Source organism: Rhipicephalus microplus, chromosome 2 (assembly GCF_043290135.1).
Source record: "Rhipicephalus microplus isolate Deutch F79 chromosome 2, USDA_Rmic, whole genome shotgun sequence".
Lineage (NCBI taxonomy): Eukaryota > Metazoa > Arthropoda > Arachnida > Ixodida > Ixodidae > Rhipicephalus > Rhipicephalus microplus.
The window spans coordinates 280,320,478-280,341,841 of NC_134701.1; the positions used below are offsets into that span (position 1 = coordinate 280,320,478).

General features: G+C 46.0%; 1 long non-coding RNA gene across 1 annotated transcript; it reads right to left on the reverse strand.

Annotated features, from left to right (window-relative positions):
* Window positions 1-4,611: 4,611 nt before the first annotated feature.
* Window positions 4,612-16,247, reverse strand: LOC119163152 (uncharacterized). Its single transcript, XR_012889329.1, has 2 exons — window positions 16,110-16,247; window positions 4,612-6,042 (listed from the first exon to the last, which is right to left on the reverse strand). It is a non-coding gene; the product is annotated as an uncharacterized LOC119163152 (long non-coding RNA).
* Window positions 16,248-21,364: the final 5,117 nt, after the last annotated feature.

Sequence of the window (21,364 nt, forward strand, 5' to 3'; positions counted from 1 at the left end):
GTTGTCTCACAATTGCCTCTGCGAAGTTTCTTGTAAATGTTGCAAGTACGTCATTTGGCTAATAAAATAACATCGCTTCCAGAATCTTTGTTTTTTTCTGCTTATTTTTCTCTCACGCATGCAATTAGCGAGACAAAATTCAGGCACAATAAAAGTGCGTATTAATAAAACATGTAAAAGGTCAACAGATAAGAAAACTTTCAATTTCGCGCCACGTAGGAAATGCGCGACGTCACTACCACTTCCGGTTCGGACGTGATGTCCTATTTTTTTATTTTTTGTTTGCTGTCAGTTGTATCCTTGTCACGTAGATGGCGACGATGGCAACGAGCCGCGGACTACAGCATCCATGGGCTTCTATGGAAGTTACGCTACCAGTTTACACAAACCTTGCTTTACGTTTACATTAGAGTTTCCCCGAGCTGAAGCTTCCCCTGATGCGTTGGCTTTCCCGCAATGTATGTCAAAAAAGTAGCCGAAAAGTTTGAGGCCCTCATCACCTCTAAAAAGGCTAAGTTTTTGTCTGACATCACACTGCGCAATGAAGGATATATTGTACGTTTATATTAGAGTCCTCCGAGCTGAAGCTTCCCCTGATGCATTAGTTTTCCCGCAATGCATGTCAAAAAAACAGCCGAAAAAGATGAGGCCGTTATCACACCTCATAAGGCTCAACTTTTCTCTGACATCACAACGTGCAAGGAATGTTAATACTGTACGTTTATATTAGAGTCTCCCGAGCTGAAGTTTCCCCAGATGCGTTGGCTTTTCCGCAATGCATGTCAAAAAGTAGCCGAAAAAGATGAGGCTGTTATCACCCCTGATAAGGCTCAACTTTTGTCTGACATCGCACCGTGCAACGAAGGATGTAACGTACGTTTATATTAGAGTATCCCGATCTGAAGTTTCCCCTGATGCGTTAGCTTTTCTGCAATGCATGTCTAAAATTCAGCCGAAAACGTTGAGGCCCTTATCACGCTTGATAAGGCTCAACTTTTGTTTGACGTCGCACTGTGCAACAAAGGATGTAGTGTACGTTCATATTAGATTCTCCCTATCTGAATTTTCCCCTGATGCACTGGCTTCCCGCAACGCAAGTCAAAAAGCAGTCGAAAAAGTTGGGGCTCTTATCACCCCTGATAAGGTGCAAGTTTTGTCTGACGTCACAACTTTCAACGAAGGGTATACTATGCGTTTATATCGGAGCATCCCGAGCTGAAGCCAACCCTGGTGCGTTGGCTTTCCCGCAATGAATGTCGAAAATCAGCCGAAAAACTTGAGGCCCATATCACCCCTGATAAGGCTCAACTTTTGTCTGACGTCACACCATGCAACGAAGGATGTAGTGTACGTTTCTATTAGGGTCTCCCGATCTGAAGTTTACCCTGATTCGCTGGTTTCCCACAACGCATGTAGAAAAGCAGGCGAAAAAGTTGGGGCTCTTATCACTCCTGATAAGGTTCAAGTCTTGTTTGACGTCACAACTTGCAACGAAGCATATACTGTGCGTTTATATTGGAGCATCCCGAGCTGAAGCTTCCCCTGATGCGTTGGTTTTTCCGCAATGAATGTCGAAAAGCAGTCGAAAAAGTTGGGGCTCTTATCGCCATTGATAGGGCTCAACTTTTGTATGACGTCACAACTTGCAACGAAGGATATACTGTGAGTTTATATTAGAGTCTCCCGAGCTGAAGCTTGCTTCCCTGATGCGCTGGCTTTCTCAAAGCCGTATCAGGGGGGCTAAGGGCTTCAATTTTTCGGCTGTTTTTTGACAATAGTTGCGGGAAAGCCTGCGCATTAGGGGAAGCTTCAGCTCAGGATGCTACAATATAAACGCACAGTATATCCTTCGTCGCAAGTTGTGACGTCAGACAAAAGTTGAGTCTTATCAGGGGCGATAAGAGCCCCAACTTTTTCGACTGCTTTTCGACATGCGTTGCGGGAAAGCTAGCGAATCAGGGTAAACTTCAGATCGGGAGACTCTGATATTAACGTACACTACATCCTTCGTTGAATGGTGTGACGTCAGACAAAAGTTGAGCCTTATCAGGGGTGATAAGGGCCTCAAGTTTTTCGGCTGCTTTTCAACATTCATTGCGGGAAAGCCAACGCACCAGGGCGGGCTTCAGCTCGGGAGACTCTAATATAAACGTACACTACATCCTTCGTTGCAAGTTGTGACGTCAGACAAAACTTGCACCTTATCAGGGGTGATAAGAGCCCCAACTTTTTTGACTGCGTTTCGACATGCGTTGTCGGAAAGCTAGCGAATCAGGGTAAACTTCAGATCGGGAGACTCTAATATAAACGTACACTACATCCTTCGTTGCATGGTGTGATGTCAGACAAAAGTTGAGCCTTATCAGGGGTGATAAGGGCCTCAAGTTTTTCAGCTGCTTTTCGACATTCATTGCGGGAAAGCCAACGCACCAGGGTGGGCTTCAGCTTGGGATGCTCCGATATAAACGCATAGTATATCATTCGTTGAAAGTTGTGACGTCAGACAAAACTTGCACCTTATCAGGGGTGATAAGAGCCCCAACTTTTTCGACTGCTTTTCAACGTGCGTTGTGAGAAAGCCAGCGCATCAGGGTAAATTTCAGATCGGGAGACTCTAATATAAACGTACACTACATCCTTCGTTGCATGGTGTGACGTCAGACAAAAGTTGAGCCTTATCAGGGGTGATAAGGGCCTCAAGTTTTTCGGCTGCTTTTCGACATTCATTGCGGGAAAGCCAACGCAGCAGGGCGGGCTTCAGCTCGGGATGCTCCGATATAAACGCATAGTATATCCTTCGTTGCAAGTTGTGACGTGAGACAAAACTTGCACCTTATCAGAGGTGATAAAAGCCCCAACTTTTTCGACTGCTTTTCGACATGCGTTGTGGGAAAGCCAGCGCATCAGGGTAAACTTCAGATCGGGAGACTCTAATATAAACGTACACTACATCCTTCGTTGCATGGTGTGACGTCAGAAAAAAGTTGAGCCTTATCAGGGGCGATAAGGGCCGCAACTTTTTCGACTGCTTTTCGGCATACATTGTGGGAAAGCCAAAGCATCAGGGGTAGATTCTGCTCGGAAGGCTCCTACGCGCACTGGAGGTCCGTCATTGCACAGTGTGACGTCACACTAATATGTATAGCCGCTATCACAGAGTTTCTTACAATAATTTTCACGCCTATTAATCACATCCAGCCTGCAATTTGTAACCTCGGGACATCTGCTGTAGATTAACCTGAACTGTATTACTGTTTTTTTATTCGACTAGTAAAGATTGTGTGATGGCTTGATTTACTTACACTACTCAAAAAGGAGATTGTGAGCCGAGCTTCTTGTCTATGACATAGAAGATGACTCGATGATTATAGGTGTCTCTCCATCCATCCATCTCTCTGCCACCCAATATAAATCAAACTGAATAAACATATATATAAAACAAAAGAAAACTTGCAGGCTGCGTTGAGTTTTAAAGCTACTGGCTCACGCTCGAAAGGCGAGTGCCTTAACCACTGGGCTAAAGTGCGCAACATTGCTATCTCTTAACCTTGTGGATGCGCCATAAAGAAATTTACGTATCAAATAAAAAAATTGCAAGGCCGCCCTGATTTTCGAACCTAGGTCGCCAAGCTCCAAAGGCGAGTGTTTTACCCACTGGGCTAACACCCAGGCTTGCACGACGTGTGTATCTCTCAACCTTATTAATGCGCCAAAGATAAATAGACGTATAAAATAAAGGAAAACTTCGAGATTGATCTGAGTTTTGAACCCACAGTCTCCAACTCCAAGAGAGAGAGAGAGAGGGAGAGAAATAATTAAAAGGAAGAGACAGGGAGGTTAACCTAGACGAACTGGTTTGCTACCCTGTACGGGGGTGGGGAAAAGGGTCGGAAACAGGATAGCTCCAACTCCAATGTTGAGTGTCTCAGCCACTGGGCTAAAAAAGCACACTTGAAGACTCTTAGTGAAGATATTTTACCGTGTGGGCCATTTTTCAGTCACAGATTTCTGGTTCAGTAGGGCAGCCCAATGACCGAAGTCCTAGCTTGATTAACCTCCCTGCCTCTCTCCTTCACTTATCTCTCTCTCTCTCTCCTGCCTTAACAAAAGAATAAGAGTACTTTGACGAAATTGTTCTAGCTGAAGAAAAATTCGTCCTGGTCGGAAACTAGGACGAATTTTTCTTCAACTAGAAGATTTTTGTTCCGAGAAATCCTTGTTGATTTTTCCGTGGATTCATGCTACGAATGTGTGGCTGTCATTTCTCCCTTTCTAAAGCCTTCGCTACCTTGAGGGATTCTGCAGAACTCACTCGCTGTAAGAAAGCTCACCGATAATCGCACCCGATTAAGAAAATAGCACCCTTGGGTAGCTTCATAGCGAACAGTTCCGCGTAAAGATTTTGCAATGAAGTTTCAAAGGCCTAAGCCATCGCTAATAGAATGCTTCAAAACAGGGTCATGTGTTACCTGTGTGATGAGTATCCAGAGCTAGGCTCATTAGAAACGTATTCCTTTTCTGTAACAGAATTGCTCGTTGCGTAGCTCGCGCAAACAAACGACCTTACAATGGCACAAGGGTAAAAGAATAACGACAGCCGCAACAAAGATGTCATAATCCTTCAAACACATCTATTTTAAACAGGAGAAAGCGAATAACTTTAATACAACAGGTCATCAATCAATAACATCGTGACCTCAGGTAATGACTTTGATCTTGACACAAATATTCGCATATTCGGTTCTTCATTTTACAAGCACACTTGCCGCGGGTTTTCCTCATATACACTATGAAATATCATTGCGCTATTTCTTTTATTATAAAACAGTCGCAACGAACACCTTATGGCGAACACAGAATCATCGCTCAATTTAGTTGGCTTGCATATCTCCATGTGTTTGTGGAATTTTTGACACGAACAAAGCCTTCATAATTATCGTTAAGATCATCGTGATTGAAACACAACGTGATTCAAGCACAACGTTCAAAGTTACTTAACGTGACTCAGACTATTGCTCTGTTTTAACTTAATTTACCGTTGCTGCAAGTAGGATGGTGTTCCGGTATATTCCGTGGCATCAAAGCTCACACCTTGCCACAAACACGGCTGCGGCGACTAGACTTATCGAATATGACATGATGCGTCTACAGAATCGTACCTGTATTACTTCCAACTGCGTGTCAGCCAAAGCCCACATCAAATCATGTGCCTTTGAGGGCTCACAGTATGGGTATCGGTTGACGCTTTGCAAAGAAGACCACGCAGAAACGAGGTATTCAGACACTTGTTTTGCCTGTTTTACGAGTACTGTGCAAGCAGCTTCTAACGTGCTCCAGTCCGATTGCAAGTGATCTCTACCACTGTCAGCACAGTGTTTCGACACAGTGCTTCTTAGTTAATTTTTTTCTGAGGCCTGCGATTCCAAATGTGTGCGCTTACGCATTCAGAGAATGCGCAGCAAGGGTATCTTAACGTTGCTTGCGAAACGGCTGTATGACATGGTCCCTCGTCAATCTGGGGACAGGGAAATAGCAGAGCACGACCGACATCGCTGTATAAAAGCAGAGCTCATTGTTAAAACACAGGAAGCCTAAATAATAAAACCAGCACTCTACGACAAGCATGCCACGTGGTTTACCGCGAACCGCGCTGGAAGAGGTAAACGTCGGTTCCTTTAAACGTTCCTTGCTGGGCTTGGTCTTTACCGAAGCGTGACTTAAAGAGTTCTGTGCGATAACGTACACACACTTCGGAGCGAATACAGACTAGATGCAATGTCTTCGCAGGAGTGTCCATAGACGTCGTATTCTTCTCTGTTCGACGCGAGCAACGGTTCGCGATAGGTCCGCCTAAACAGGAGTGTAAACGGGTGTTCCAAGGCAAGGGCCATGGCATGCCACTGAAGTCCACTGGTCCACCAAGTCTAGCGTCCACTTCCAGCAAGCTCATGATGGCCGCCATGGCCGCCTCGTCGTTTTCTTCACTGTTGTCCTGACTTCCGGCCGTCAGCATGTCCCGACCCACGAAGGTGTTCACCAGGTCTAGATCTAGGATGAAGAAGCAGAATGTAAAACTACAGGCAAGATTTCTTACTGAGGTAAATATGCGCGAGTAGATCACAATCTTACTTGAGCGAGAAATTGTTGATAAAATTGTTTCACGTATTTGCTATTGCATATTTCTTGGTACGTTAGAATCGTTCATGACCCTTTAAAGGGGCCCTGAAACATTTTTTTAAGCAACCATAAAATGGGTTCACTGAAAGAGTTTATTGCCAATGCCACAAAATTGTTAAATACCTGTCCAGTACGAGCGGAGTTACAAATAATCGCAGCCGCTGCAATCGCGTTCTCTGTTTTCTCGTCCCGGTGAAATGGCTGAAAGCTAAGCAGGGAGGAATGGCAGGGGCAAAGAAAATACGTCACGCGCGCCTCATCACCTTGAGCACTTTTTCTTTCTTTTTTTCTCTTCGAATACGCTGGCTTTTTTGTGTGATATCACGTGCGCACGCGTGGACAAGTCGCAGCCTCCCTTGTCGAGCCCTGTAACGACCGAGCGTGCCACGTTCAAATCAGCCAACGGCTGATAGATGGCTTTCTACGCCCGAGTTTCGAGCATCTTTCGTCATTTATCGAGAGAAGAGAAGGCGATTTTGAGCTGCGTTTGATAATTTATTGTGAATTCTAGGCCACGTGCCGCGTTATAATATTTGGCTCGCGCGTTTTCGGAAGGCTCTACTACCGATCGTTGGCGTTTTCCGACCATGTTCGAAAAGTGTTGCAGGGCCCCTTTAACAAAATCGTTGGGTTCCCGGCCGTAAGTAATGCGTCATTCAAAATAATAAGAATTAGAAGAAAACTGTCACCTCTGTCTCGGAAGCGAAACAAGTAGCCACCGTGAGGGCTGTAGACAATGATGGTATTAGACGTCGTGTAAGGAGTCTTTGTGTGACATGTTATTTTTCAGCCATTACTACAAATAATAACACTTCTAGCGGTTTAGCGTTCCAAAACCACCATGTGATTATGTGAGACACCGTAGTGATGGAGTCCAGAAATTTCGGCCACATGGGGTTCTTTAACGAGAACTTAAATCTGAGCACATGGGCCTCAAACATGTTCGCTTCTATCAAAAATGTGGCCGCCGCGGCCAGGATTCGATCCCGCGACCTGCGGGTAAGCCACCGAGTACCTTAGCCATTAGGCCACCGTGGCGAGTTTGTCTAGCCATTACAGTACGTCTAATCAAGGCTTAATTATTCTCGGAATGTTACCATGTTTGTAAGTAATACAACACCGAAGTGGTATGGCTTAATTGGGAAAGCCGCCTAAAGTTTTCTTTCTGGTGTCATGATGCACTCACCGATGCCGAAACTCTAGTCATCGCAGACTGCGCGTACTAAGTTCAGTCGCTTTTCATTATTAATAACTGATCACAACACCGCACCACAAACGGGCTTCATCACGACATAGTGCGAAAACCAGCATTATGCGAACGTCGCACATTTATTGCTGTCTTAAGATATGCTGTCCGATAAATTGTAAGCACTTGTAGTTTTTAACCGGCTGCTCTCCAAAAATAACAGCCTAATTTGGGTATCCCGGACCGAGAGTTGAGATCACTTCGAATGAATATTCATTCAATAGTGTGCGCTCTTATTTTCTTCTCTACCTGAGAAAAAAAAATCGCACTTTAACAAGCACTGCAGGTGATTGAATAGCTTCAAACATTGGTTTTAGACTTCAGCAGAATGAAACGTCATTGGGCACTTCTAAGCAGCCATTACTTACTTTCGACTGCAATTCACCAGTGCATATCATGAATGGGGTGTGCTCAGCAAAACATCTAGATATGGTTGTAATCTCCGCCTACACCATAACGTGTCATTCCAAGCAGTAAACTTTCGTGGTCGCTTCAAACTCCTGGACACATCTTTTAACAAAATTGCAAGTTGCCTTGCTCTATTTATTTTACAAACTATGTCCTGGATTGTTTTGGAGAGTAGTGACAATGAACTGTCACCACGCTCAGCATTGAAAGGCGTTTGAAGCAGTTAAAGCTTTCTTCAAGAGGTATTTTGTCCACTAAGGCTCGCAAATATAAAGTAATCATGTAGCATAAATTTTCAGATTCAAAGTTACTACTGTTTTCCTTTGTCGACACAGCTGGCAGGAGTGTTTTTAGATACTGATAGACTAGAAGTTGATCTATAGAAAAGATTTTGGTTTAAGTGCGAAACGAGAAACCGTAACGGTGGCAGGCCTCTGTCACCAAACCAGATGGCTTCTACACAGGTGAAGTATACGGTATGATGGGAGCCTGTCTAGTCGGAACAAAGATGTGAGAAATTTGACGGGAAAAGATTTTTCGATCTACAGGGAAGCCTTGTTTATATGTTCACCAGAACATTTTGAAATGTCTTTAGAAACGACGTAAAAATCCGCCATGTCCGATTCTCCACCTTGTCAAGCACAACTCCCATTGACTCACATAGCAGCTACGATCTCTCTGATTGTTTGAAAATGTGGCAATTTTACCGGATTTTATGGCCCAGTTTGATGCATAATGAATAGAATATAGCAAAAAAAAAAGAACTTGCGCAATAAGCGACAATCTGAAAAAAAAAATTGAAACGTCAATGCATTATGGACACATATGAGACTCGCCACAAAGACCAGTAATAACTCTACGACGTTTGGTCACATCTAATGTTTAATTATTCACATAATTTACAATTATTTCACATTTACAAGGCCTGACAGTTGGGTCAGGCCCTGTAAAGATACAGGCTACCTTTGTTCTCAGTGGCAACTGTTTGCATGCAATCAAGGGAAAAAAAGTACTACATGTTAGTCGACAGCATCATACTTTTTACGCTCATTCACAGATTACATATCGACGGAAGTAACTTTTCATTTAGCGGGCAGAGAACTTGCCAGACTCTGCCATGGCCTGATTGGCTGGCGACGCGGACCTGAAAGACGGAGCAGCGTGAGCCGACTGAGGTGGTGGCACGGGCGAATCGGGCTGCATCTCGCCGTTCCTGTCACCGGGCCCGACGAAGACGGTGCTGGGAGATGGACTACGGAACGCTTTCCTCACTTCCTGAAATCAGACACGATCTTGCGCCCTCGTATAGTTATCACACGGCCTTGAAATAATCACTAACTACCACGTTAAAGCTTCAAGTTAGAACAAATAGGATATTCAGTGCGAAAGAGACGGGCATTATTCTGGAAACATTCGGAGTCGAGGTGGTGTAGAAACAAGCGAAATATAAAATACAAAAATTGTTTTTTTTTCGGGAAAGGAATAATCTGCTGACATATTTTGTTTCCCCCTCCCCTCCCCCTATATGTCACCAGTTTGACTTGCAAAATAATTTTTCGAGCTTCAATATTCACAGAGACCCGATTTAATGACAAAGCACTCCAGCCAATGTCAGAGTAAACTATCTCATGACCAAGAAAGACACTGGGACTCGGATGCGTGGGCAGCTAAAAGAAGGAAGAAGAGAAGAAAGATCAGATAAATAGGGTGCCTGGACATAAAGGCTTATTTCTAAATGAAATAGCTGATTCCTTAGCTAAGTCGTCAATTAGCGAACCGATTCTACCACACTGTTCACCATCCGCTTATGTGACTGCTGCTCTACTCCGCAGACGTACGCTTATGGAAGTCTTTAAAGATACGGCGCTAACAAACTCTACCGAATATCACCATTTATTGTGTCCCTGGCGAAGAGACTTTTGCCGAACTCGTGAACAAGAAGTAGCTATCACAAGGCTGCGTTGCCGGGTACCAAATCTAAATTTCTATAAACACAGGTCTGCTCAGACACCTTCGCCACTGTGCGAGTTCTGTGATGAACTGGAAGCAATAGATCATTTTTTTACATGCAGGCGGTTTAAATCATTACGAAAAACCCTTTTAAAAATATCTTTACGTGGTTTTGGTATGGACTTATCTGTGCCTGTCACTTTGTCTTTTGGAGCTCCTATTTCTGGGTTCCCTAATGCGACAGTATGTGCGGCCGTCCGGAACTATATTGATGAAACTAATAGGTTGACTAATTAATCTGTTTCATTATCCTAACATGTCTACAAAATCGTATACGTATAAAATCAGATTATTGCTGTATTTTAAAAAGAAGTTTGTTTTTTATTCAAATAATTGTATGCATGTGATCAAGCACCACACTTTCCCAGGTTATCGGTAATCTTTCTATTATATCTCCATTATTCTAAATTTAACAACAATATTTAAAACCACTCGATTCTTGGTCAATACCCCATAGTGGGTATGCGCCACGATCAATAGGTGAAGAACAACAACAACTGGCCCAGCGAACGGGCATTGTCTCCGAGTCTCATCTTTCTCAATGGCGCAGTCCGACAAGTGAACCCTCTGCAGAAAGCCACCGGTACGTGTCTTCATGGTTCGTCGGCAGCGCGGGCTTCTCCATCGAGGAACGCCATTCACGTTTCCTTGGCAATGTGGTCCCGCCCGCTGCTTCAGCTTCCTTTCAGACAACCTGTGGACGGCGTCCAGGCCTCCCCTGTGGTTCTAGCGCATGACCTGATGGACACCCTGCCACCGCTTCACGGCAGGCATCCGCAACGGCTTCTGTGCTTTGAAAATGCCGCTCACGCTTCCCATGGCCTACATTCCCATTGCAGTATTCTTCCAACATACGAGCCGCCACTGAACGCCGTCCAGGCTTCCCTGCTCGTCAATCTCGCTGGCGTGAGTGCTGCAACCGCTACTTACACGAAGACCGTGATCACTGACTCTTCGGGCTTCACACCCGACACCGCCGCGGACCTGCGGCGTACCATCGCGCTACTCCGCGTCGAGACTAACGAACTGACAACGTCAATCTGCGAGCGAGCTCCTACAATGTTGCCAGTATTGCGTGGCAGTAACGCGGTGTTGGATGTGGCTGCCTTGCACGACCTTGAGGCGAGCCCACCAGAGCAACGCGGGGAGCTTCGGTCTTCTCTCATCGAGCTCTCACACCAGCTTAGCTGCTTCGCGTCGGTGATCTCTGCGTTGCCACCTGCCACCGCACAATCACCGGCCGTCTGCGAACTACTGGAATTCAACGGGTGCCAAAACAACGCCGACAGCTGGGTGACAACCATGAACGCACTAGCAGTGCGTGAGGCTTGGACGGAGCCTAAGAAATGGTCCGTGGCTGTAGACCGTCTACGGGAAGGTGCAGCGGCGTGGCACCGGTATGAGGGCTTGAAGCAGCAGTCACGGGGAGTGGAACTCCAAGCTCATAGCTGCTTCTGGTCCGATTCCTTGTGCTTCCTGCCCGCGCAACTCGACCTCTGAGGATGGAGCCCAGGAAAAGTCTAATCTGAAACTAATTAGCCTGTCTTTCTGGATTACTGCTGATCCGAAGGATTCAACCCGGACAACTACCACCCTGCCATTTCTCCGTGACCAAAGTCAAGGAAACCATCACGACAACATAACTGTGCCTTCCACAGATTTTTCTACTGTCGAGGAGCAGTGGCCCGATGGTGCACCTGTGTCCGGTGAGTCCCTCCCGGCTAGCTTTGCGAAACGCCCTGCGACAGGCCCAGATGAACGCAATCCGGTAGAAGAGTCGTCAGGCCATCCGGTAGACGCTGAGGCGCCAGCCTCCATCTTACTAGACGTTCTACCACGTCATCAAACGCACGTGGCCATGGATTCTGCAGAGTTCCTCCCTGACAAGATGGAGACAGATCCACAGAATAGTCGCCGCAGTGTTTCCAACATCCTAAGAGAGTACTCTCAAAACGACACCAAGCTATTTCAGGAGTCTGGCATCGATTCGATCGAAGACTTTCGCAGGCAGCACGTAACTCCTATTTAAACGACTTTGGATGAAGATTTCGTGTGTGCATGCAGAGCTGCTTCAATAACATCAAGAATCCCCAAAAATGCATGGCTGAAGAAGGAGAAGTTGCGTCGCCGAACAGCGAGGGGACTTGACCCGTTGACGCAGTCACCCACTAGGAAAGTGAAACAACCTATGACCTTCTGCAAGACGCACAGACGACCACATCTGGTGCTGCAAGTACCGTTAGCGGATCCACCATTCCGTACCCTGCTATCAAAAGAGTGGCTGGAGAAAGGCCAGCGCTTTAGTAAAAAATCGGTGACTATGTGACGTAGCCCAGCTTACTTGGGTCGTCCCATTTGTGACTTGCACCGACTTTGTCGTACCTCGCCAACCAATCTTCGACGTGCGACTCAGTGGAGCCCGTGAAGATAGGAGGGTCTCGTTGAGAATACACGGCACCGCAAGTGACATGGATGGTCGAAGGCGAAACAGTCAGGGCCACCCACCAGAACTATTGCTGAGAAAATATCACACAAAGCCGAATCACTGCAGGGAACTCCGACTACCACAACACTGCTCAATGCGTACCCCAGACTTGCAATCGAGAAAAACACCAACCGAGCTTCGACAGCAACACAGGGAACGACCACAGTGACACAGCCAGTGTCGGCCATCAGACCCGCCTTCAACAAATTACCAGGTGAAGTTCCCGAGGCCGAGTCCGGCCACTCCGAAGCAGCCAACCCGGTCCACCAGAAAAACTGTAAGCAGCTCCGCGCGCTTCACATGTCACGGCCGAGTGTCATGACCAAGAAAGACGCTGGGGCTCGGGCTCATGGGCAGCTAAGAGAAGGAAGAAGAGAAGAAAGATCATATAAAGAACGACCGGCCCAGCGAACAGGCGTTGTCTCCGAGTCTCATGTTTTACAACTACTAGATTAACCCACATAGTGGCTCCGCTTCTTCAGCTGCTCCTTTCCGCAATATTATTGCCATGTTGTACTTGGAAACAATACATGTAAAAACAGGACAAGAAAAAACGCATTGTAGCAAGCGTAATTTGCAATACTTGTGCAGTTTGTTCTCTCACGTTTGGCAGATTCAAAGCTGTTCCCATTGACCTGTTCACCTGTCTAAAGTTAAGACTTCTTTATGCCTCTTTGCATTCTTTTACTAGACGAGGAAAGTTCACTTCTGGAGACATATGTTACATTTCTATGAACACGTACATTCTTTACTTTTTTCTTCATCGTATGTGTCATATATCTGGAATTATTAGCTCTCTAGAGAAAGATAATTCGGCGTGTTGAAAAGAATTATTTATTGAAGTATAAGCTCTAAATAAGTTCTGAAGTCTAATTTGACTGTTTTTCACGATGGACAATATGTTCACGCTAACGTTTTGCAAGAAAGTGAAGAAGGGAATATCGCTTTGTGTGTCCAGCAAGATACGTGTTAAAATGAGCTTTATTTTTTTTAAAGACGGCTTTAAAACTGAAACACGCCTATTTATGTATGAAGGATTGAGACATGAAGGAAGTATCAGTGATTTTCTTCTTCTTCTTCTTCTTCTTCTTCTTCTTCTTCTTCTTCTTCTTCTTCTTCTTCTTCTTCTTCTTCTTCTTCTTCTTCTTCTTCTTCTTCTTCTTCTTCTTCTTCTTCTTCTTCTTCTTCTTCTTCTTCTTCTTCTCATTCTTCTTCTTCTTCTTCTTCTTCTTCTTCTTCTTCTTCTTCTTCTTCTTCTTCTTCTTCTTCTTCTTCTTCTTCTTCTTCTTCTTCTTCTTCTTCTTCTTCTTCTCATGGATCTTACCCTATACAGGAGATTGGCCAAGTGTTAGGTGAATTTTTTTCTTTCTTCGCAACACTACTCGTATATGCTACGGATAGGTTACACAACAAATAATTACAAAATAATACTATTTAAATGTTTAAAAGAATGAAGAATTTAGCTCTACATTCTTTTAGTCTAACTGATTAATTCCTCTATGGCGTACTAAACATCCCTGTGATTGTAGCCCAGAGTAGAGGCGCCGAATAATGGAACAACTGATTCGGATATTTCCAGATCCAAGTTTTGCAGAGGTGGTGCTATGAATCGTCTTCTCAATGATGTATACCGGCAACAGGATAAAAAGTAATGACTCATTGTTTCCTCCTCCTTACAGAAGATAACAGAGGAGACAACGCTTGACTTGCTCTACGCAGGTAAAAGTTGAGGGAGGTAACCCGGCAGCGAAGTTTCGTTATGGCCACTTTCATTATTCTCGACCGCGATAACTCACTGTTCCAGGAAAAAAATAGAGGCTTATATTCTGGAGAAGCTTTCAAGACAGGGTCTGGTAAGCACTTTTTGAAAGTTAAGGTGCGGAATCGTGCAATAGTAATGTTTGTTGTCAGTGGGAAAACCAGAATGATTGGCATCAAAAGTCACACCTCATGTCAACTCATCTCTGACATGGATGGCTGGTTTGTGGTCGCGCCAATTAAAGCAGCTTGCATCCATAAGTGCGGCGCTCGAAACCTGGCAGGATTTTTTCGATCTGCAATAGCGCACAAAATGCAAGTCACGAACTCCAGGTGGTCGCGAGACGAAAATAGTGCAATGCAAAGCCCCGGTATACAGGCATGGTGGCCGGCAAGCGGCCCCAACCACTGCCACTTAGAGGACTCCGTCGCGCCTCCGAATGCATTCATCGGCTCATCGGACAACGCAGCCCCCCTGTGTTCACCGTGGAAACACAGAAACTCTGGATCAGCGATCTACTGCTCAAGTGTCCTGCTTTCAACGGGGCAACAAGCAATATTCCGGTAGTCTACGCCCAACTTGGCCTCTCAAGAACAACATCCGAGCATCTGCTCTTCAATCGCTACTGGTGTCATGACGTTAAACATGCCTTGTCAGCACTGCTCTACCTTATCGCCGTGGCGAGGCTCCGAAAGCACTTGTAATTCTTTTTCGTTTCCTCTCTTTGTTTTAAGGGCGAAGCTTTTTATACCGTGGGTCGTGTGTCCCGTGTCGTCGTAGTCGTAGTAGCCAGTTGCATTGCATTGAATGTCAATAAAAATGATCCCACAGCATATCTACGGAGTGAATGATGATAAGTGAGGTGATGCGTCCATCAGTTTCAGTGCTTCAGTGTGCCCGGCCGTCCGTCCGCGCATCGATCTGTCCATGCTTTCGTCCATGCGTCCGACCGTCCGTGCCCCCGTCTGTCCGTCTGAGCGTCCGTCCGCTTCGCCCCACTCGGCATCATTCACTTCATAGATACGATGATTTTTTTTTATCAACCCTTCTTCACCTCTCTCCATTCTATTCTTTTGTTCCTATTCCCCGAGTCTTCCAGTGCATCACTGCTGAGGTGTCCTCCTTAGTGTGATACAGTTGCGGGATGCACAATCAAATTTCTTCTTTTTCCCAAACAAAAAATAACTACAACCCTTCCCATTGTGAATTTTTGCTTCAGCCAAAATATGCAATCTAAGGAGGCACATTTTCCGCACCCGAGTCAGCAGCATGCTCTTACGTGGTATCTGGCTTCAGTACTAGCGTATACTGTTTCACAATGAAGGAATTTCCCGTCGCGCACAATATATATAAGTGCGCTGAAACTTTCATGCATCCTTTCTCTAAAAATACCCACCTTTCCTCTAATGGAAAACTCTAAATCTGTCTTCCAAGCTGGAGAACGATCAAATCTAAATAATATGCATCACTGGTTAAGACAAACGTGAACGTGAATGTCCTTACCAGAGCTGCTTATGATTGGTGTGTGTGCTCTGATAGTCTATTATTCCTTTTGTTCTTACCTTTTATTCTATCTATCTATCTATCCATCTGTCTATCTATCTATCCATCTGTCTATCCATCTGTCTATCTATCTATCTATCTATCCATCTGTCCATCTGTCCATCTATCCATCTATCCATCTGTCCATCTGTCCATCTATCCATCTGTCCATCTATCCATCTGTCTATCTATCTATCTATCTATCTATCTATCTATCTATCTATCTATCTATCTATCTATCTATCTATCTATCTATCTATCTATCTATCTATCTATCTATCTATCTATCTATCTATCTATCTATCTATCTATCTATCTATCTATCTATCTATCTATCTGTATCGCCTCTTTCATTATCTTTAAAAGATAATGAAAGAGGTGATATTTTCTGCAACCAATACTGGAGTTTATCTTCTACTGGGAAAGTGTTTGCAGTAATGCGAGGGTGACGTTATATTTTGGAAAGCTCGAGTGGCACTCACTTGTTGTCTATGAAAAGAAAGTTCCCGTCGGCCGCGTGGCTAGAGACGAACTGTGCCGCCTCGGCATCGAGCGTGGTCCTTGTCGTGGGGCTGCTGGCAACCACGTGCACCCTGCCCACAGCCACTGAGCAGCTAAGGTTGCACCTGGAAAACAACGTGCAGAGATAACCTCTTGGCGCCCCGAATAAAAGAACCCTGAGGTGCCAACGTAGCGTATATATTCAACAGAAAGAGCTCGCGCACAGAAGGTTCAAAGGAAATTGAAGTACTGAGATCTAGTTACACGTTGACAAATCATCACACGAGAAATGTGACGCAATGCAGACGCCACTCCCGCCCACTACCCGCAAACTGTGCCTCGTTTTTTAGTTGCAGACTTGGAAGGGAAATACGATACCGTTGCTTAGCCATGCACAGTGTAAATTTATTGCAAATTGAATGAGAAACGCCACAATAAGCTTAATTTTATTTCTTCGACACCACGGGAAGCGTGATGAGCTGGTGCAGTCTGCGATGGTCACGCCTTGGTGTCCTCGACCTTGTAATGAACAGATTTGTTTCTCAAAGGTGAACGGGTGGTTCGTTAGGAAATGTTCGTAATTACTTTCAATTTATCTGCCTCGTCACAACGTCTCATCTCAACGAGTGCTTTTCCTGGACCGTTCCGCGTCAGTGATGTTTTCCCGAGTACTACCCCATATGAAAGAAATGACCTTACCTAGGATCACTGCGATATTCCGCAACCAACTCAGCCATTTCTCGACAGGTCGTGACATCCAGAACGCACGACTGCATCGCAGCAGCCGTGTCTTCATCCGAGACATAGTTTCTGTCACCACACGCACATTTATCGCCATTGTGATGCTCGGTAGCAGCTCACCCATTCACCAGGATGCTGCCGTTGGATGTATGCGGACCGGTTGACCGTGGCAGAACTGAGATCTTCAAGAACTCCCGCCATATGTTTTTGACGTTGCGTTCGAAACAAAACTACCGCTGGTTCTTATAGTTCGACGATCATGAACGACAAGAACGGTGTCGTGAAGGCGCACACGCGAGTAGTGCGCACCCAGTTCCAACGTAACTGCATCCTGCCGCAACCGCTGCGAACGCAAATGCGGTCGTTTCAAACGCGATCATGGGCAACCACGAAAGTGCGCGCGTAGTCAACGCGCGCCGACTCACCCCAATATTTCTTGCCGTAATGATGCGGACAAAGGTAGCAACAACGCAGTTCTTATAAGTCATGCGCAAGGCCAGTGCAGCATTCACAGATTGAAAAGGAAATTACTGTACGCTGCAACCGCTGAGCAGGAAACCTTGGTCGCTGTGATTTTGTTCATCGATAGCAAATACGATTCGAAGGGGCGCATCTAACACAGCCGTAGATAACATGTATCAAAGCCATAAAACGACACGAAGCCGCTTTCCTGTCGTTCGCATATGGCCATGATAGCGCGGAGCGTCGTCTCTTGCAGTTGCAGTTTTCAGTTGGGCTCTGGCGAAGCTTTGGCACGCTCTTTCGCAGCGCTGCGCATTCAGCATGCCCCAAGGGTCGCCTCAATACCGTATCGTCTTCTCTATAACACGCCCCTGCATATAACCGGCAACCCGAACCGCAAACCGCGGGGAAAAAAAAGGGGGGGGGGGAGTTTCGGGCCATCGCCACAAAAGCTTGAAGAAAGGCATGGAAGCAAAAGCTTGAAGAAAGGCTTGAGAAAGGCATGGACAAACTGTAGAAACGTGTTTTCATGAATTAGGATTGCAGCAGGTGAATTTGCTAGATCTGCGCCTTTCCGTGCCCAAAAGACAAGCTGCTCGAAGGGAAAACGGATGTGCTGGTTTAATTCATACCACGTGCTGATTGTGACGCTTTCTATGGGGTAGGGGGGGGGGGAGAGCATAGAACTTCCACAAGACCCCACGGAAACGTAAACACAACGTCTGCAAGCGGTGGTGGTAGTGATTCTTCAAGAAAGTTCGAGTGACAAGGCAGTACAATGGCTGAGCACAGCTGGGTGACTAACCACCACATCATAATGGAAACGTTCGGCGTCGTAGAGCGCAGTTTATAAGCTGCTTTTTTTGGGAAATAGGGTGTGCAGAGCCGGTGTCTGTTCTGTGACGAGCGTGAGACGAGGGTAACTGAAGGGGTGCATCTCTAAGTTTGAAGTCGAAAGCAGCAACATGCCGGGAAAGGACCTGCACCAACGCTTGCCGTTCTGTTGTACTGAGAGCCTTGCTGATCATACCGAGTATTCGATCTTCATTATGGCGAATATCGCAAGGAGAGGAAGAGGTGGTTAGGTCCGTAACTAGTGCCGCTATAGAGCTGCATGAAGCTGCATCGAAGAGAGCTATCTTCATTCCGCGAGGCAGCACAACCAGCGTGGCAGAACAATTGAGCACCCACAATGTTGCTACTCCTTTTGTCATGCACACAACAGAACCGGTCACAAGTATGTCCTTCTTAGAACAGTTCTTGCATAGAGGCCTCTTGTACAAGGTCGACACAAGCAGCATCAACCGCTGTGGAAGAGACTCGAACGTGTGTCAGGCACCAAGATGGTGCTATCACTTCATCAATCACACTAAGTGTGTTCCTGCCTTCTCCACCGTAGCCTTCTTCGGGAAGCGACGGTAGAAAACAATTGTTTAATGATATTTCTCCAATACCACAATAGACGGGAGCACCGCATTGCTCCAGAAAATCTACACCAAGAATGACATCGTGCGAATAACGAGATAGAATCAGAAATTCGGATACAGATACTTTCCCACCCAGTGAAACACTGACAACGCATACACCAAGAGGATGAAGTCACCCGCCGCCTACAACACGAAAGGTAATAGTATCGTTCCATGAAAACATGACTTTGTGACCTAAGCGGTTTCTGAAGGTGAGGCTCATCACAGACACAGTCGCGCCAGTGTCACCTAACGCCATTGTCAGTATTCCATCTCTCAACACGTTCACTTCGTTTTTAAGCATAACAGGCAGATGCATATCTTGAAAAGACCGTCCAGCGACCTCACCTCCATTGGCCACGGGTGGTAGTTTCCCGGCGGCAGAGAGGAAGAACGACGCAGAGGAGACGGTGACAGACGAGAACGGTTGAATGGTGGTGTCAAACTCCGCTCGGATGCTGGCGAATCGCTGCGCCTGGTCTCGCGTGAAAAACGGTTCCTTGGAAACAGGTCGGTCGTCTCCAGGTCATATGAAGCACCGGGTCTTGGTGGCGAACACATGTCTGGAGCTTTTCATGACGGGCGGTGTTGTTGGCGGCAATACCGAGCGATATGCTCAGTGATACCAGAGTTGTAACACACGGGAGGGTCGCGTTTTATACTATATTCATCGGAACGAATCCTGTGCCGCTGCTGTCGGCGAGGAAGTTCGTTATCATGCGAATGACGAGTTTCTCCCACTCACTGGAATCCATTGTATTGGTCGTAAGTGTCATCTCGGCAGTAGGGTTGGTGCTGTCCTTGCCACAGTGGGGCGTAGTTCGGCTCAGAGCCCTGAGCATAAGAACGCGGCTGTCTTCGTCGTGATCGAGCGTCATAGGCAGTGCTTCTATCGTAGAGACGTGGCTGATACCGAGGCGCGGCATCAGAATCCTCAATGCCCTCCGCCACTCGGTGCGAGGAGAATGAAGCAACGTTTCGCTCGAGCTCTGGTGGCAGGTAGGGAGGATGAGTGCTTGGGCGGTGTGCCACTTGCGCGAACAGGCCGAGTTCTTCACGTACTATTTGCCGGATCGTTGACGCAAGATCAAGCGGCTGTTTGTTTTCTATACTTGCGATAGTTGTCACATTGGCTAGCCTGCCGAACTTCGGCGTGATGTGCCTGGTCTTCAGTTGCTCAAAAGTGCAGCAATGGCGAATGACATCGGCGACAGATGTCAGGGTGTCTTTCGCGATGAGGAAACTGTAAAGATCCTCGGTGATTCATTTTAGGATGTGCCCGACTTTGTCTTCCTCGGACATTCCAGAGTCAATGATCCTACATAGCTTTATAACTTCCTCAGTGTAGGTCGTGCAAGTTTCGCCTGGCACTTGCACGCGTTGCATTAGCGTCTGTTCTGCTCTTTTCTTTTTCGTTTTGGGGTCACCAAAACGCTCTTTGATATCAGAAACGAATCTGTGCCACGTCGTTCGCGTTTTCTCACGATTCTCGTACCACACTAACGCAGTATCCGCCAGAAAGAACGCGACGTATGAAAGCTGAGAAGCGGCATCCCATTTGTTGGCGGCGCTCAACCGTTTGTAATGGATGAGCCAAACCTCGATGTCTTCATCCGGTCTGCCGGCGAAGGGACGAGCATCTCAGTTGTGGAGCCGGACTGGTTGGCGTCGAAGCCGAGAGGGGTCAATGTTCATCTGCGTTGTGGATCATGTCCAGCCCAGATGAATTCGGTGGAAGTTCAGCAAGGCTACGGGTCCATCGAAGAACTTGTGGTTTAACCTCCGTCTTCGGGTATCGATTACCCAGCACGTCCACCACAACTGCTACAGCGAGTTGTGATGAAATGACTTTATTTACAAGAAGTGAGCGATGGTCGTTCGCGGTACGCCCACTGTGATCTTGCCAGCTTCTTCGTCCTCTTTTCTTTCTCTTCTCTGCCTTTCACATGTCCGTTACAATATCATATTTTATGCATGTAGCACCCAGTAGCCCGAAAAGTACCTCAGTTTTCTTTTTTACTGCATGATTTATGAGGCAAAAAATATTGAACATCTTCGACACAGAGGGAATTAATCTTTACCAGTCGTTCCCGAGATTTCGTTATGTAAGACACAAATATTGCCCTTACAGAGACATGTTGCGTATGAAATATATCCACAACAAAGAGTGAAGGAACATTGTTTGAAACTTGTAGAGCGAGGAAAACTGGTTTTAAAAAATGTTTAAGTGTGGGATATTTTATTATACTTGTTACAAGGTGATAACTATCAGCTTTGATGTGAAAACAAGCTTTTCTTTTCTCTATCCGCAACGACAGCTACGTTTTTTGGTTATTGAGCTCCTGAGCAAGCGAGGCTGTTCAACACGATCACATAAACGCTCGCAAATTTTTGCGGTAACTATACAGGCTGCTGTGAACGAGAAATGTTCATGCACCCCCTCCTTACTTACATTTAATAAAAAAAATGTTCATGCACAAGTATTTGTTTGCTAGACTAATTCATGAAGCGTGTCCGAAAGCTTACCGTCAGAGTACGACTTATCTGCGTAGGTCGTCCGCGGAGGC